The sequence below is a fragment of the Bos indicus x Bos taurus genome, chromosome 2, assembly GCF_003369695.1.
Source record: "Bos indicus x Bos taurus breed Angus x Brahman F1 hybrid chromosome 2, Bos_hybrid_MaternalHap_v2.0, whole genome shotgun sequence".
Lineage (NCBI taxonomy): Eukaryota > Metazoa > Chordata > Mammalia > Artiodactyla > Bovidae > Bos > Bos indicus x Bos taurus.
This window is the reverse complement of record NC_040077.1, coordinates 92,469,224-92,487,619: the sequence shown is the minus strand read 5'-3', so window position 1 is coordinate 92,487,619 and position 18,396 is coordinate 92,469,224.

Sequence of the window (18,396 nt, the reverse complement as noted above, 5' to 3'; positions counted from 1 at the left end):
CTTTCCTCTGATGGAAACATTCTCATAGTCACATCAGTTATAGGGCATTTATTTCCATTTTTATTCCACTGTAAACAATAATTTAAATTTATACTTTTTTTGAATCCCATTTTGGAACATCCCATAAATTTTGTTATTTACCATTCTTACTGTTGTTAATTTCTAAACTATTGTTGTTTCTAAATTATTTCTAATTTCTAATTATTTGTAATGTTTTCTTACTCCTTACTCTCTAATCAGAGTGTAAACTGTATACTTTTGGCCTTTTGTAATTTTATTGGTATGTGATCTTTTTATTCATTTACTTGATTGGGGGCAGGAGGAGAAGGGGACGACAGAGGATGAGAGGGCTGGATGGCATCACTGACTCGATGGATGTGAGTCTCAGTGAACTCCGGGAGTTGGTGATGGACAGGGAGGCCTGGCGTGCTGTGGTTCATGGGGTTGCAAAGAGTCAGACACGACTGAGCGACTGATCTGATCTGAAATGTTTTATTAGTATTGTAAATAAAGGTATATTCTATGCTTGTGTGGTAGAAAGTTTGATTTACATTTATCAGCCACCAAAACGTTATTAAAAGCTTCCCATTAGTATTTCACTTCTGTCCATTTCTCCTACTTTATAGCAGATTTCACTTTTTGGATTGTGTTTCATTGTGAAATATACTTTCTGACAGGACCTCTTCATTCCAGTTAGTATTTTTGCTTTAATTTCTATCATATTTATTATTTGTATTGTGATTCTTTTCAAAAATGTTTTTGCCTGATATATTTGCCCATTGTATAATCATTTAATAAATTTTTATTAAATAATTTTGTATCTAAAGGTGGTCTTTAGACAATGTCACACAGAAGAGTTTCTCTTCTTACTACAGAATCTAAGGATATACTTTTTTAATGAAGGAGATTTTCCCAGTTGTAGTTACAGACGTAATGAACATATCTGGTCGTATTTTGCCATCTTATTTTTGGATCTCTCCCATTGGGTTTTCTTTCCTTCTCCTAGTCCTCTTCTACTTTTTCTTTCTCTTTCTCCTCTTCCCTATCTTTGTCCTTATCTTTTTTCCCTCTTTTTGTTTGCTGCCTTTTATTAATACCATATGACTATGTTTTCTTTGCTTTCACTGTCTCTCATATTTTGGAAGAGATCTGTGCTGTTTTTTTAAGCCACTAATAGTCACCATCATTTGAAAATCTACTTCAGTCCAGGGATGGCAAATATGCAATGTCACTCTCTGCTCTTCCAGGGAGGATAGTTTAAGTAGATCAGAGCAGTTTTCCCAGATATGACCTCAACAAAGCCCCCAGGCAGTCAATGCCAATTAACAGGAGTGGAAATTAAGCTGAAATCTTGATGCCATCCTTGCTTTTTCCTATTTAATGAGTCAAGCCACTGGTTCCCAAACATTGCTGTGTTTTGGAAGAAGCTGAGGAGATTTTAGTTGCATTCCATACCAATTAAATAAAAATGTCAGAGGGAGGAAGTCAGGCATCAGTGTTTCACAGAGTCCCAGGAGATTCTAACACATAGCAAAATTTGCCAACTACTAACTTTAAGCACAATTTGACTTCTCACCCTTCTCGCCTTCTCATTTATGTCATTATTAATGTTTAAATATCATTCTTAATGACTAAAGTTCTCTGTGCCCCTCTGTCTCCCTTCTTCCCTTCCTCTCCTGTTCCCTCTCTTCTTTCCTCCAAACCATTTTTTGTTATTCAGTCACTAAGTCATGTCCGACTCTTTGTGACCCTATGCATGCAGGACACCAGGCTTCCCTGTCCTTCACTATCTCCCTGAGTTTACCCAAACTCATGTCCATTGAGTCGGTAATGCCATCTAACCATCTCATCCTCTGTTGTCCCCTTCTCCTCCTGCCTACAATCTTTCCCAGAATCAGGGTCTTTTCCAGTGAGTCGGCTCTTTGTACCAGTTGGCCAAAGTATTGGAGCTTCAGCTTCAGCATCAGTCCTTCCAAGGAATATTCAGGGTTGATTTCCTTTAGGATTCACTGGTTTGATTTTCTTGCAGTCCAAGAGACTCTCAAGAGTTTTTTCCAGCACCACAAAGCATCAATTCTTTGGCTCTCAGCCTTCTTTATGGTCCAACTCTCACATCCATACATGATTGCTGAAAAAACCATAGGTTTGACTATACAGACCTTTGTCAGCAAAGTGTTATCTCTGGTTTTTAATGTGCTGTCTAGGTTTGTCATAGCTTTCCTTCCAAGGATCAAGCGTCTTCTAATTTCATGGCTGCAGTTACCATCCACAGTGATTTTGGAGCCCAAGAAAATAAAGTCTGTCACTGTTTCCTTTTTTTCCCAACCATTACATATATTCTAATTTTAAAATAAGTTTTGAAGTTGGCATCTACTTTATAACCGCACTTAAAAATTAATTTGGATCTCTTTCAGTTCTAAATGGTTCAGTGTTTGTGACCAGCCCTTTTATAGAATCACCTTCACTTTTTGAAACTTCAAAAACTTTGTTTTCTTTCTCAGGTAGTAGAAGCACATCTTCAAATTTTTTTTTTTTAAGTCCCTGTGAATAGCATATTGCACTTTTGAAAGAACTTTCTTCTGTTTCATTCACACAAAATTTGTCTAGGTTACAAAATGTCTGAGATGACATTGTTTCTCTTTAAAATTCTATAGACATTAATTCCTTGTCTTCTAGTACCTCAAACTATAGAAAAGATGTTTGAGGCCAGTCTCATTTTCATTCTTTTGCAATATATATTTTCTTCTGGCTTAGGACCTTGCATATTCTTCCTTTCATTCTTTTAGTGCCAAAGTTGACCAGAATGTGCCTGGACTGGGTCTATTAAAATCCATTTGACTTGGATGCAATGGGTGCTTTGAACCTACAAGTACAGGTTTTGTTTTTTTTTTCATATCAAGAAAGCATTTTTCTTTTTAACTTTGATTATTTTTTCTCTTCTATTTAAACTGATCTCCTTTCTGGGAAACAAATGATCTATGCGTTCTCTCCATTATATACCTTCTGTATCTAATATCTTATTGGTCTTCCCAGGAGGTGCTAGTGGTAAAGAACCCACCTGCCAATACAGGAGGTGTAAGAGACACAGTTCAACCCCTGGGTTGGGAAGATCACTTAGAGGAGGGCATGGCAACCCACTCCAGTATTCTTGCCTGGATAATCCCCATGGACAGAGGAGACTGGCAGGCTACAGTCCATAGGGTCACAAAGAGTCAGACACAACTGAAGCGACTTAGCATGCACACACTCACTTATTGCATCAGTTCAGTCGGTCATTGGTGTCTAACTCTTTGCGACCCCATGAATCGCAGCACACCAGGCCTCCCTGTCCATCACCAACTCCCGGAGTCTACCTAAACGCATGTCCATTGAGTCAGTGATGCGATCCAACCATCTCATCCTCTGTCTTCATCCTTCTCCTCCTGCCTTCAATCTTTCCCAGCATCAGGGTCTTTTTAAATGAGTCAGTTCTTCACATCAGGTGGCCAGAGTACTGGAGTTTCAGCTTCAACATCAGTCCTTCCAATGAACACCCGGGACTGATTTCCTTTAAGATAGACTGGTTGGATCTCTTTGCAGTCCAAGGGATTGTATATCTGTCCTTTTTCTTGGGGAGGGGCATAGAGGTTACTATTTTTAAAAATTTTTAATTGGAGGCTAATTGCTTTACTATATTGTATTAGTTTCTGCCATACATCGACATGAATCAGTCATAGGTATACATATATCCCCTCCCTCTTAAAACTCCCTCCCAATCTCCCACCCCATACTACTCCTCTAGGTTATCACAGATCACTGAGTCTGAGCTCCCTGCATCATACAGTAAATTCCCACTGGTTATCTATTTTACATATGGTACCTGTCCTTTTAATTTTTCTGATTTTGCTTCTGCAAACCAGGAAAACTTTTTAAGTTCATTTTCCATATGACTGATTCAAAGATTCACCATATGATTCAGATTTTAGCTATGTGAATTCCATTGTTTCACTGCATTTATCCAAAAGATCTATTTTTATTGACATATAGTTGACTTACAATATTGTATTAATTTCAGATATATATTATATTGATTCAATATTTTTATAGATTATACTCCATTTAAAGTTTTTAAAAGTAATGGCTATACTTCCCTGTGCTGTCAAAAATACTGTACAAAGGATCTTACACATGTTCTGCTTCTAAGAATCATTTTCAGAGCATCTTGTTCTTGTTTTACATATGTAACTCTTTTATCTTTGGAGTGATATTAATTACAGTTTGTTTTTTTTTTTAATGTTCTCTTCTCTCTGCACATTGTCTTTTTCTTCCAGTTTCCTTTTGTCTTTTGTTTTTGCCTTAGTCTTTTACACTGTGGTTTTTTTTTTTTTTTTTACTAATAAATAACTTTGGTTGTTTGCTCATATTTAACAGGGGAGTGCTAATGGGCTAATAGAGTGTCCTCCAAGTGCCTTGGTATAGTTTATTCTTTGTGAATCCATGAAGAGTTTTTACTGTCCCCATTGTTAATATCTGGGGGCTTTTAGCAACGTGGGATGGCCATATCCCCTAGGGAAGACTCATCCATTTCTTTCTTGAAAAGTGAAGAACTGCATTTTGGGAGCCAATAGAGGAAGAGACGAGAGTTCAGCAATCATTATGTGTGTTAGTCACTTCAGTCGTGTCTGACTCTGTGGCCCTGTGAACCACAGGCTGCCAGGCTCCTCTGTCTGTGGGATTCTCCAGGCAAGAATACTGGAGCGGGCTGCCATGCCCTACTCCAGGGGATCTTCCCAGTCGAGGGACTGAACCTGCATCTGTTAAGTCTCCCGCACTGGCTGGCGGATTCTTTACCACTAGCTCCACCCGGGAAGCCCATCAGTATATATATGTGTACTTGACCCTTTTGGTTGTGGTATAGAACTATAAGGCACCTGTTGGTGTCCCCGAGTCTAGAGATTCTTCATTTTACCGTATCACATAAACCTCAGCTTCAAATTTTTCAGTTTTTCTTCTTCTGTTTTTCACTACAGAGATATACATATAGTGCTTACATGCATATAGTACCTATATGCAGAGATAGACATATAGTACTTTTATAAGGGTTTTGCAAGGGGTGAGATGTTAGTTCACAGCTGCATCTTTATGTGGACGTCTCATTACCTTTCTATATCTTTTGGTATCTTTGTTAATTGAACTGAATTTTAATCTCAGCTTTTTGTCGCCTTTAGCACCTAATTTGTAATGGCCTGTCTTCCTGAATTCTTCCAAGGATTCCCAATGATTTCCTGGTGTTATCTTCTGAGTCTTGTAGTAGATCCCTTCCAAAATGAGCACCTGCCTTGAGTTAAATGTTCCCATTTTTTACACTGTAGTATTTTCTTTCTTGAGACTCATTAATGTTTGTAAAAGTATCTTTATTTGTTGAAGAACAAGTATAAATACATTCAGCCTTGGAAAAGGAGTACCTCAAGGCTGTATATTGTCACCCTGATTATTTAACTTATATGCAGAGTACATCATGAGAAACGCTGGGCTGGAAGAAGCACAAGCTGGAATCAAGATTGCCAGGAGAAATATCAATAACCTCAGATATGCAGATGACACCACCCTTATGGCAGAAAGTGAAGAAGAACTGAAGAGCCTCTTGATGAAAGTGAAGGAGGAGAGTGAAAAAGTTGGCTTAAAGCTCAACATTCAGAAAACAAAGATCATGGCATCCAGTCCCATCACTTCATGGCAAATAGATGGAGAAACAGTGGAAACAGTGACAGACTTTATTTTGGGGGGCTCCAAAATCACTGCAGATGGTGACTGCAGCCATGAAATTAAAAGACGCTTACTCCTTGGAAGGAAAGTTATGACTGACCTAAACAGCATATTAAAAAGCAGAGACATTACTTTGCTAACAAAGGTCTGTCTAGTCAATGCTATGGTTTTTCCAGTAGTCATGTATGGATGTGAGAATTGGACTGTGAAGAAAGCTGAGCACTGAAGAATTGATGCTTTTGAAGTGTGGTGTTGGAGAAGACTCTTGAGAGTCTCGGACTGCAAGGAGATCCAACCAGTCCATCCTAAAGGAGATCAGTCCTGAATGTTCATTGGAAGGACTGATGATGAAGCTGAAACTCCAATACTTTGGCCACCTGATGTGAAGAGCTGACTCATTTGAAAAGACCCTGATGCTGGGAAAGATTGATGGCAGGAGGAGAAGGGGATGACGGAGGATGAGATGGTTGGATCGCATCACCAACTCAATGAACATGAGTTTGAGTAAACTCTAGGAGTTGGTGATGGACAGGGAGGCTTGGTGTGCTGCAGTCCATGGGGTCGCAAATAGTCAGAAACTACTCAGCAACTGAACTAAATTGAATGTGGTGTTTATCAGTAGGGAGCTTCACAGCTTTCTACTCTTTCAGTCTCATTTACCACTATTGGGTCATGGGAGTCTAGGAGAACCAATATCCAGTACTTCCAGCCCATAGGGTGTATGAGAGGGTGGGTGTTTACAGCAAGGAGGAAGGTGACAAGGAATGCCTGTGACATAAGCATCAAACAGTCCTTGCTTCCCCCCCATGAAAATCATGACTGTATTCTCTATAAGTAAATCATGAATACTCACTAGGACAAACCAAAGACCTCTTTTTATGAGCGAGATCTGTGTAGTCTCCATACTGGGTATAGTCCTTCTTTTCCTGAGTAAGATCAATATAGACATTGTCAATAGTGAAAGTGAAAGTCGCTCAGCTGTGTCCAACTCTTTGCGACCCCATGGACTATACAATCCATGGAATTCTCCAGTCCAGAATACTGGAGTGGGTAATCATTCCCATGTCCAGGGGATCTTCCCATCCCAGGGATCGAACCCAGGTCTGCCTCATTGCAGGCAGATTCTTTACCACCTGAGTCACCAGGGAACAGTAAACTAATTTTGTTTGATTGTGTATTAGCTTCAAGAAAGCTCCAGGACAATTTTATGGCTCATCACTGGTAAGCATTATTTCTTATCATATATAATATTTGAACTTCCAGCTTCACTTGAATTCCCCCTCCTTAATTTTCCCAATCCCATCTCATGCAAGCTGTTTTATTTCATTTTGACTTATTGTATGTATTTTTACAAATACTCTTAGCCCTTAGATCCTTTTGGAACAAGGCCAAATCTAAATAACAATTAATTAACTACTGATGTTTTTATAACCTGGTATTAAATTTTACTCTAGAATTAGAACTGGGGCTGCATCTTGCTGAACTTTGTATCTCCTATGTTTCTATATATATAGTAGCACCCAATAAATTGTGGAATTGAACTGATGCATCCCCAGGGGCACATGGGTCCTCCAATCCCCTGAAAGTGGCCTGCCTTTAATTTTCTAAGGGCTTTTAAGATTATAGGTATCAACCATCTGAGCTTGTGTTCATGGACAGATAACTAGAAACAAGTCATCCCCATCCTTGTGTTCCAATGTGTGAATTCCTGGACTGGCCTAAGAATATTGTATCTGACAATACTTAGCAGTATTGATCTGATTTGACCAAATATTAGCTCAGCCAAGCCAGCACACAGCCACCAGAGTCACACTGGGCCACAACAGCTGGAGACAAGCGAAGGAAACTAGAAATTATTCAGTCACAGCCCCTCCAAACCACGTTTGACATGCTATTTATTTTCTCCCACTGAAACTCTCTCTTTCCAAATAAATGGGAGTGGGTGATAGCTCGGGGTTGTTTACCTTCTACTGAACAAACAAGTCTGAATTAGGAATTAGAATCAGCGAGTCTAAAATGATGAACGTGCTTACCCTGGCATTACTTAGAAAATGGGAAAAATAAATCAGATTACTACTTGGAAGGACTCATTGGTTTGGAGAGCAGCAGGGACTTAATTGCAGGTCTAAGGCAGTGCAGCCTCCAGTTTTCTTCAACACAAGCTAGGACCTTTCTCAGGGCAACAGGCAGAAAGGGGATCCCTTAGAAGGTTCTGCGATGTGCAGCAAGCCAGCAGAGACAGAGCAGGATAAGATCTGCAATTTGCCCGCTAATGACATGGCGATGCCACCTAGTCTTGGGCACTATGGTTATTACCTGGCATCTTGTTTAACACACTGACTGTCTTGGAGAGCCTCAGGGCACATCTTTTTGTGCTGGGGGGATGTGTGAGAAGCAGCATCATGAGAGAGCTTGTGAAGTGAAAGAAAAGATTTTTATTTCTTAGGCGGAATAAACAGAATGCTTTACTCCATCAACAGCTGTCCTTGATGTGGTAAATTCTCTTGGAATAACACACAACAACATAATGCAGTTTGCTTCAACTTCTAATTAAAATGAGGTACTTGTCTCCTGCCTCAGCCAAATGAAATTATGGAACAAGACTTCCAAGCAGCAAGGACTCATTTCAGCTGTGCAACTAGCCTGAAAAATAGGAATCCCTCAGCCACAAAGTCAGCATTCAGAACGGTGGGACTTGTGGTGACTAGTGGTCCCAGCTAACAGCATGTGTGTGTGACTGTGTGTGTGTGCACACCTGCATGCTTATACATACAGAATAAAAAGCTGATGCTTCTAAATACTGTACCATTCATGGAGCAGTAATAGAACTTGTGTTAATATTGACATGCAATATAAGCTTCACATAATGCCAGCCTTCTGTTCCATGGCATTGACTGATCTTTTTAGGTAAAGCCACCTTAAAAAGAGGTCCATTTGTTACTTTAGTAATGACTGCTCTGGCTGATGCCCAAGGTCTGCTGGTTATATGTTGCCTCATCAATAAAATCCCAGCATATTAATATGAATGGCATTCCATGTCTCCAGATAGTTCTCTGTGGACGTAGGTATATTTTAAAACCAGATTCTGTGAGAAACTAGAAGAGAGTGTAGTAATCCATGGCCACTCATACCAGAACAATTTTTTTAAGGACATAGAACAAATATTTTGTCATATAGTTCACCAAAAATAATATGAACTGATACTGTATATTGATGAATACCTTCTAAATGTCAAACACTGTGTATTATTCATTGCTTCCCAAAAGAATCCCCTGAATACTGTTATCATCCACACTTAACAAATGAAGAAGCACATTCAAAAGGGTAAATTACCTGCTCCAGGTTGCCCAGATAAGATGCAACAGACCAAGAATTTGAATTCAGGCAGCCTATCCCAGACCCTGGACTCTTAAATACAAATACCAATAGCCAACACTTATATAATTCTGTGGTGTACAAAGTGCTTTACATTTTTGAGACTCATCGAACCCTCACATTGACATTATAAGGTAGGTGTTGAAATTAACCTAATTTTATTGGTGAGATGAAGGAATTACACAGGAGCCGTGTAACATGCCCAATGTCCCCCACCTGGTCAATGGCAAGGTCAAGTGGGACCAGAGACTGTTTTAGCTGTGAAGCTCTCTTCTCCATCAGGCCATTCCAAGACCTAGCAAGCTTTCAAAACACACTTCTTCCAGAGGTTCTGCTGGAACTGCATTTTGTTGGTTTTGATTTATATCTTCCTTTTTAAAAGCAAGAAAAGCCATTTTAAAAAAAAGAGGCTTCCCGTAATTATCCTTTTATATTTGCCTCTGCTTTTCCTTTGTGGATGGCAGCTGGCAGCTAAGAGAAAGAATTAAATAAGTGATAGCAGAGGATGAGATGGTTAGACAGCATCACCGACTTAATGGACACGAGTGTGAGCAAACTCTGGGAGATAGTGTAGGATAGAGGAGCCTGGTGTGCTGTAGTCCATGGGGTCGCAGAGTTGGAAATGACTTAGTGACTGAACAACAACAATAACAACAAAAGCTTAGGGCAATGCGGATGTTACTGCACACGGGGATTTGGAAACCCCTCCTCATTTATAAGTCCTAAATGATTTCTTGGCAATAAATGAGTGGCCCAGCCTTAGCTATTCCTTAGGCTGATATAGCAGGTATTTCTGTATAAATCTGAGTGATCAGGTGCATAACAGGTTTGCTGAAACAGCTGAAAGCTAGGAATCAAATGAGGTAAATTAACTTAAAAATGTGTTCTCTTAGAAGCTCCCTCTCCCTAAATATGAAGAGCAACCAGTGCCAACAATCACACTATAATACAAAGCTGAGAACCTGAGTTAGAGACAATTATACAGATAAATTTGGCCACAGAGGCAGTGGGGGTGGGACAGGGAAAGACAACTCTCTTTGCAAGCCAGAGTGATAAATTAGGTTGGACATCTACATCAGTGTGTGCTCAGGGAATGCCAGCTAATCTCACTATTAACCTGGGAACCTAGAATTAACCAAGCATAACTCCTTGTATAAACTTCCACATCATATAAAATATCCAGAAGTAAACTGGGAATGTGGTCTGTGCTGAGTTCACTTCTGGAGACCGAATTACAGATGTAGATCAAAGGTTGAGGAAACTCATACAATGAGTGGCTTCTCATGGTTTTAATAACAAGGAGATGGAAACATTGACAACATTCAAAATCAACAAACTGTGGCTTCTATTTATATATTCATCTGATTTTTGTTGTTGTTGCTGCTCTTTGGATTGGACTTCTGTTTCTGGAAACTACTGGTTCCATACCTGTCTCAAGTTATGGAATTCAGATTATGGACTCACAAATAATAAATATCACTTATCAGGCACCTACTAAGTGCCAAGTATTTTTTTAGATGTTATCACCTTTATCCTCCCAACAGCCTTCAATGATCAGTAATTATTATCCTGATTTTTCAGGCAAGGAAACTGAAGCTTGGTGAGCTTGCCCAGGGAGCCAAGTGACTGAGATATAAATGCAGGTCTATTTCCAAAGTACTGAGACTACTGTCTCTAAGAGAATATATTTGAAGAGTACTCTGACTATGAATCTGCAAAAAAATTATAAAAGCAGTTCTAATCCGAGACAAAACCTAAAGGTATACTTGTATACTGGCTCTAAAATGTTCAGTTTGAAACCAGAAAAATAAAATAAAAAATAAATAATATTTAATAGAATAATATGCAAATATCCTATGATAGCCTATGGAATATTAGGCACCTATTAAAGAGAATGGGGTAGTGCCATATGTACTGATATAGAAAACAATCTTCAAATCATATTCAATGGTCAATCAAGTTGTAGAACAGTATGTATGTATGGTGTGATCCAATTTATTTTTTTTAAAGATATGTAAGCATGTACATGTATATTTGGAGAAGGAAATGACAACCCACTACAGTATTTTTGCCTGGAAAATCCCATGGACAGAGGAGCCTTGTAGGATGTAGTCCTTAGGGTTGCAAAGAGTTGGACATGACTTGGTGTCTGAGCATGTGTATTATACAATCATAGGAAAAGAATTGGAAGGATTCATCTGCTTTCCTGGAAAGGATGTGAGAATTTAGAAAGAACAAAGGGGTAATGAAAGGCAACTTTCAAATTTTTCTCTATAAGTTTACATAAGTGTTTCGATCTTATATAGTAAGAAAGAACTCATTATTGGTTTATGGGATTAAAAAAAAAAAAGGAGTGGACATTGTGACAACCACAGTAAGCTGGCGAGAGTATGTTTGTGTTTTCTTAAACTTCTGGGATATGTTAGTGTACAAGAGATTTTCTCTTTTAGAAGTCTGTTAAATCCTTTCAATTCCCACCCCTTTCCCAACCTTTAGACAATTTCTTCAGTTCAAGCATATTCCAGCCATGGATGATTAAAACTTCTTTCAGATAAGAGTCTTGGTTTTGTTCTGTGACATGTTACAGGAACATCAACAAACAATAATGAAAATCAGTAAGTTTAGGATCTTTGTTTAGCCATTTCATAAACTAAATGTACCATTTGGGAACATCCTCTTGATGACTCTAGTGGCCCCCAGCCCAGGCAAGAGCATGTGGGGACTCATTGACCAATGTTCCGTGACTTCTGCGTGAGAATATTAGCAATTCGCTTGAGGACCTGAAAGCATCCGTGTGATCGTCTCAGAAGAGACTCGAACTGGAAAAGGAGGTAGAACACAGGACGGCTTCCCAGAAGGAGATCCAGGGCCTAGAATTCACCACCCTGGATAGTCATAGAATCCGTAGTCATGGGCCTCAAGCCAGGGAAAATGTACTTCGTGGGCACATCCCAGCACCCAGTCAGCACTTGTGGGACACAAAGAAGCTAGTACCATCTTGCATTCACCAAAAAAGAAAAAAATGTGACATTTTCTAGTTTTAGAAACAGCTAATCCCAGACCTGTCTATCGTGTTGTCCAAGTGACAGTTCAAATGGACTAAAAGATAGCTGGAATGATCAGGCAGCCAGGGCCACTGTCTCATTATTTTGATAGTGCAAACATGGCCTTTAATAGCACCTTGTCATCATCATATTTGTCTCAGGAACATTAGATGCTGATGGCTATTAGTTTGCATTTTTAAAATATGCCTGGATATCTGACAAAGTTTATATACAAATTAAAATAATAACAAGAATTCAGGCCAGTGGCTTGTCCTGCAATCGTCCAGGGCAATATTATAACCTATGATGACATTTTCCCCGTTGTTAGTTCCCAAAGCTACAGGACAAAATCTCCATAATAATAGCTTCTTCTGCTTTTAAAATGTGAAATATTGAAACAAACAAATAGAACACACCGTATCAGATACACTTCCACAACACACACAGAGGCTGCTTAGGTTTTTAACCTCAGGGATAAAGACATATGAAAATATCTCATTCTTAACAATTCTAACACATCATGCTTATTACCCCCCTAAATTTGGCTTTTGTTTGGGTTGCTAATTATATTTCCTTCTAATCTGCAATTATCAATTTGCCCATCCTGTTTTACTTTATCCTATTATCCATGTAAGTATCATCTATTTAAGATTATTATCTCATGTAGAGCCACCATCAGCAGTATTTTTGCATTGCAGGCCAAAGGGAAAGTGCTTGAGGAAGAAAGGGGGTGAAGACGGAGGTACTCAGATAGGCAGTGGTTCCAATGTAAGTGGTTGCAGTTGTAAGACTGCATTGATGTGACCTCCCTCTGCTCCTGCCAGTCTGGTGGAGGTGGCCCAAGACAGTATAAAGAAGCAAAAGCCTACGAAGACATGTGGCAGATGGTAAACCACATGGGGACCAAGCAGCATCATGAGCCAGTGGGCAAGAAAGAGCATCCTCAATGCCCCCTTGGATGCAGTTGCTGTCCTCTGACAAGGAGACCAGGGCCCTGCCACTCTTCTCTGTTTTGTTCAGGGCTCAACGGTGCGCCATGCAGCAGAGGCTTGTTAAAATATATATGACAATGGTAAATACTGATTACAACAAAGTGCTGCGAAGCCAAGCCTATTAACTCACCTTGAGGCTCTTGCCCTGATGGAGAAGCCAGGCAGAACAAATGGGCCTGTAATGCTCCAAGCCGAAAGCCCCCAGTGGGAAGACTTTGTGACCAGCATGTGCGGAGGAATTAACTACACACTCCCTTTAATGTTCATCAGAATTGAACACCACTACTTTACAGCACTTTAGCATTGCTGGGCCCCTTAGAGTCTTTCCAATTATGCTAGTGGGGAGGTGACTGGCCCATCCACAGTCCCCATGGTGAGACTGTGGAAACAGAACTTGGCAACAGAGGCCCCTGGGTCCCCGTCCTAATGAGCTGCATCATTCGCTCCATTCGTCCAGTCTGTGACCCGGTGCTCCTAGTGTTCACTTCCTGTACTCGTTCTGGAACAGAGAAGCAGCGTGGTCACATAGCCAACTCTGGGAGCACAGTGTGTATAGCCTTGTATTTCTAGTTAAAAAGCAATAAATCTTAAGGCAGGTAATGAATTCCATTTTGAATAATCTCATTATGGACATCTATTCAAAGAGTCTATATAGCACAAGCAGGATGACTGGAAAACCCAGTATAATGTGCTGGCTTTTTTCCCTGTGCCAAATTAACAGTGAAGGCCTCTTAAAAGGATGCTTCATTTGGGCTGTCTTATTATCAGAAATATTATACAAGTTGGAATCGGGGCCTGAGTGCAGTCACACTGCTGAGATAACTCCTACTGTTGGATCAATGGCTGGCAGGAATCCACCATTAAAGGAGCTCTGAGCAGCGATGCAGGCTCCTACCCAAAACCCCAGTGTGCTGTTCTCTGCTGGAGCCTAGAAGATGAAGAATGAATAGGGGAAAGAAAGTCTAGGGAGGTATTTTCTAAGATTATCTTTCAGGATCAAATAAGGTGTATTGTGCAGGATTGGTTATAGTCAATCCATCCTATACACAATGATCAAATTGTTCTTTCCAGAACCTAATGAATTATGTCACCACTCTATAACCTTCAGCTGCTGCCCATTACTATCTTAAAAACTTTAGGTTTCTCACCCAGAAATTAAAAGGGCTTACCAACATTTACATACCCATGCCCATCTTGTTAAACCCTGGTCTGATTCATTAATTAGCCATGGGGTGAGGCCTGAGAGTCAGCATTTGTAGTAAGCATCCAAGTGATATTAGTGTTGTAAATGAGGCTGTGGACCACACTTGGAATAGCAAGACTCTAGAATATTGATTCTCCCAACTTTGACCTGCATTCGAACCACCAGAGAGCTTCCCAGGTGGCGCTAATGGTAAAGAACTCGCCTGCCAATGCAGGAGACCTAAAAGACTTGGGTTCAATCCCTGGGTCAGGAAGATCCCCTGGAGGAGGGCATGGCAACCTACTCCAGGACTCTTGCCTGGAGAATCCCATGGACAGAGGAACCTGGCAGGCTACAGTCCATAGTCAAAAAGAGTCGGACATGGCTGAAGCAACACAGCACGCAGAATTATAAGAAAATGTTGTTAAAACTGAAATTCTGCCCCCACCTTGCAAGAGTTTCTGAATTAGGGGTCCGGAGTAGGGCCTGAAAATGTGCATTTCTTATGAGTTTCAGGTGATATTGATGTTCCTGGTCCAGGAGCCACACCGTGAGAAACACTTCTCAAGGGTACCAGTTCTCAAACCTGACTGCACATTTATACTATGTACTTAAAAATATGAAGCTTCAAAGACATACTGATTCCCAGCTCTACCACCAGACAAATGAAATGAGAATCTCTGGGAATGCAGCCCCAGTGTCAAAATCATTATCAACTCTAAGTGATTTTTAATATGAATTGAGAATCCCTGCTCTAAAACATGGCTTCCAAAATAACTTTCCATACAGTGTCCAGACAGGAACACAGGATGCCATGCTCATCCTCAGTGTAGCTTCTGGTACTCTAACTTTTCAGAATTTGGCTTAAATGGCCTTTTTTCTCTCTGAAATACCTTCTATATCGACCATCAAAACTCCATCTGTCTTGCATGGTTTACCTCTAACCCTATCTCTTTTCTGAAGCCTTCCTGTAGGTCAAAGGCCAGCTCAAAGGCATCATTTCTTGAGCTTCTTAAATACATTGCTTTCTAATTCCAGTCACGTTTGAGATTCTTACCAACCTCACCTTGGGCCTTCCCCCTTCCTGTCCCAACAGCCCTCCTGAGAACTTCTATCGGAAACTTGTGCCAGCAGTGGGGGTTTTCTGTGTATCCATTGGTCTTCCCCCGCAGCTTCCAAGTGCCCTGCAGGTAGGAGCTGGGTCTGCATCATCCTACTTGTCTCTCCCAAAGCTCTGGGGGTACACTGTCCTACCCTAGCTGCCACTCGGTACCTATGAGTTGTTCTGCGTGTGCACCTCTATAGATCGTGACATCTGTGTTCCCTCACAATATTGTTATTTGTGTCCTTGTCTTAACCTTTCCTACTAGTTTAACCTTCTTGAGGGCAGGGACTGTGCCATACACGCCTTTATGTCTGCCTCGCCCCCACCCACACACTCCTCTGGGTTCTTGCTACTCAAACTGTGGTCCACAGACCAGCAGCATTGGCAACATCTGCTGCTCCTTAAAATGCAGACACCTGGGCCCTACCTGCTGCTGCTGCTGCTGCTAAGTCCCTTCAGTCGTGTCCGACTCTGTGTGACCCCATAGACGGCAGCCCAACAGGCTCCCCCGTCCCTGGGATTCTCCAGGCAAGAACACTGGAGTGGGTTGCCATTTCCTTCTCCAATGCATGAAAGTGAAAAGTGAAAGTGAAGTCGCTCAGTCGTGTCCGACTCTTAGCGACCCCATGGACTGCAGCCTACCAGGCTCCTCTGTCCATGGGATTTTCCAGGCAAGAGTACTGGAGTGGGGTGCCATTGCCTTCTCCGGGGCCCTATCTAGACCTACTGAATTAGAATCTGCATTTTAACAAGAGCCTCAGGTAATATGTGTACACACTAAAGTTTGAGAGGCACTGCTTTAGAAGGTAAAATAGTTAAGAGAGTGGGTTCTGATCTGAGCTTTGAAGCCTGGGATCTTGAGTGAGTTATGTCTACCACACCAGTTTCCGCATCACTAAATAAGAATCTTCATCTCATAGCGATAGAGGGAGCTTTACACATGTAACGTAAATAATTAAATCGTGTCATGTCAGTAAAACCCTCAGAACGTTATAAGCCCTCAATGACACAGTATGAACTATTATTCCTCAATTAAAAATGGTTAACTTTAATTGATTTTGAACTGCCACCCAGAATAGATAAGAAAATGAAACACAATTCTGCATGGATTTCAGAAACATGAAATGTAAAAGGCAATAAATAAAAATATTTAAAAAGAAAGAGAAAAGAAACCGTTTAGCAAATGCTAAGACGCATATCAAATCATTCCTGTGTTGAACCCTAAGCAATGCAGCGGCTGGAGCCTTTAAATGTACCATCCCCTAATTTTATGCTGTGTCACCAGGTTTTCCTCTACTGCGCAATTCTTTCAGGCCGCCTTTATTCTGTTCTACCTAAAGAACAACTTTGTACAGAGCATTTTGTTTCTCAGACAAATCTCTTGTTGCTGTGGCGATTGCCTCAGCAGCCATAAAATGTGCGGCTTGCTTGGCTGAAACGTATGCACACACTGCCCCCTAGGGGATCTACTCTGTCATGACCCTCAAAACCAAGAAAAACCTCTGGGCATGGGGGGTGGGTGAAGTTGGCTCAGAGGGAAAGGGCTGATCCTCTGACTGTGACAGTCTGTAGAACGTTGAAATTACTCCTGGGCCAGCATGAATGTTAAAGAATAATCTAACACCACGGTGGGGCTCACTAGGATTTGTGAAATAGAATTTGATACATATGACCTGGGTTTCATTCCTTCAAATGTTAGGAATAAGGGCATTGACTTCAATGAACATCTGAAATGGCAACCAACCTTTGAAGTGAAAACTTAACTACACAGTATTTACTGAATGAAAATGATACATTTATACCGCACAACAAAGTCACCAGATCAAGACGTTGGGAGAATAGGGTAGAGTTGGCAAATGACGAAATGCATTCCCCAAATAATTATTGAGAGGCTACAGGTACCAGGCATGGTTGTTGGGGACTTGGCGGTTCTCACTGAATCAGAGATGAAGATCCCTGCTCTCATGGATCTGGAATTCTAATTAATTTCAGGAGTATGCCTCTTGTCTCCCTGCTGTCTCCTCTTCGGTGGTTCCAGGAGATGCTGAAAGAAAGACAAGGGCAGTCAGTGTGCCATGAGTACTTCAGAGGCAGCTCACAGGCAAACCCTCTCTCCTTGTGACCTAATAGGGGTTTTCTTTTTCTTTCCTATTTGTTTTCTTCTTGTTCATTTTTTTGTTATTGGTTGTTTTGATGTAGTATGAGTATCATATACAGTTGACTCCTGAACAACTGTGAACTGTGTATGTAATATATACAGGGAGGGCCAAATATATATTACACAGGGATTTTCGACTGCATGGACTGTGGGTGCCATTAACTCATGCTGTTCAGGGATCAACTGTATACATATCTATGGATTCATCAGTAGATAGGTAGGTAGGTAGATATCTTTACCGGGGAATGTGCTACAGCACATCATGGAATCTGATCCTTGTCTTAGGCCTGGAGTTGGGAACAGAGAAGAACTTTAAGAAATCTCCTTGGTGGCTCAGTGGTCAAGAAGCTGCCTGCCAATGTAGGAGACACCAGTTCGATCCCTGCTCTGGGAAGATCCCATATGCCACGGAACAACTAACTCCGTGCGCCTCAACTATTGAGCCTGTGCTCTAGAGCCCAGGAGCCACGCGCAACTGCCTAGCCCGAGTGCCACTCCTACTGAACCCTGAGTGCCCTAGAACACATGCTTCACAAGAGAAGCCACTGCCATGAGAAGCCCATGCAGTGCAACTAGAGAGCAGCCCCTGCTCGCCACAACTAAACAAAAGCCTATGCAGCAAGGAAGACCCAACACAGCCCAAAATAAATAAATAAATACAATTATTAAAAAATAAAAGAAACCTCAGTGGAAGGAGTGCCATGAGGCAGTCAGCAGAATCAGACTGACTTCTGCTAAGAGGAGGCCCCACCAAATTCACCAGCAACTGGGGTGCAAAGGCCCTGTTTGAACCC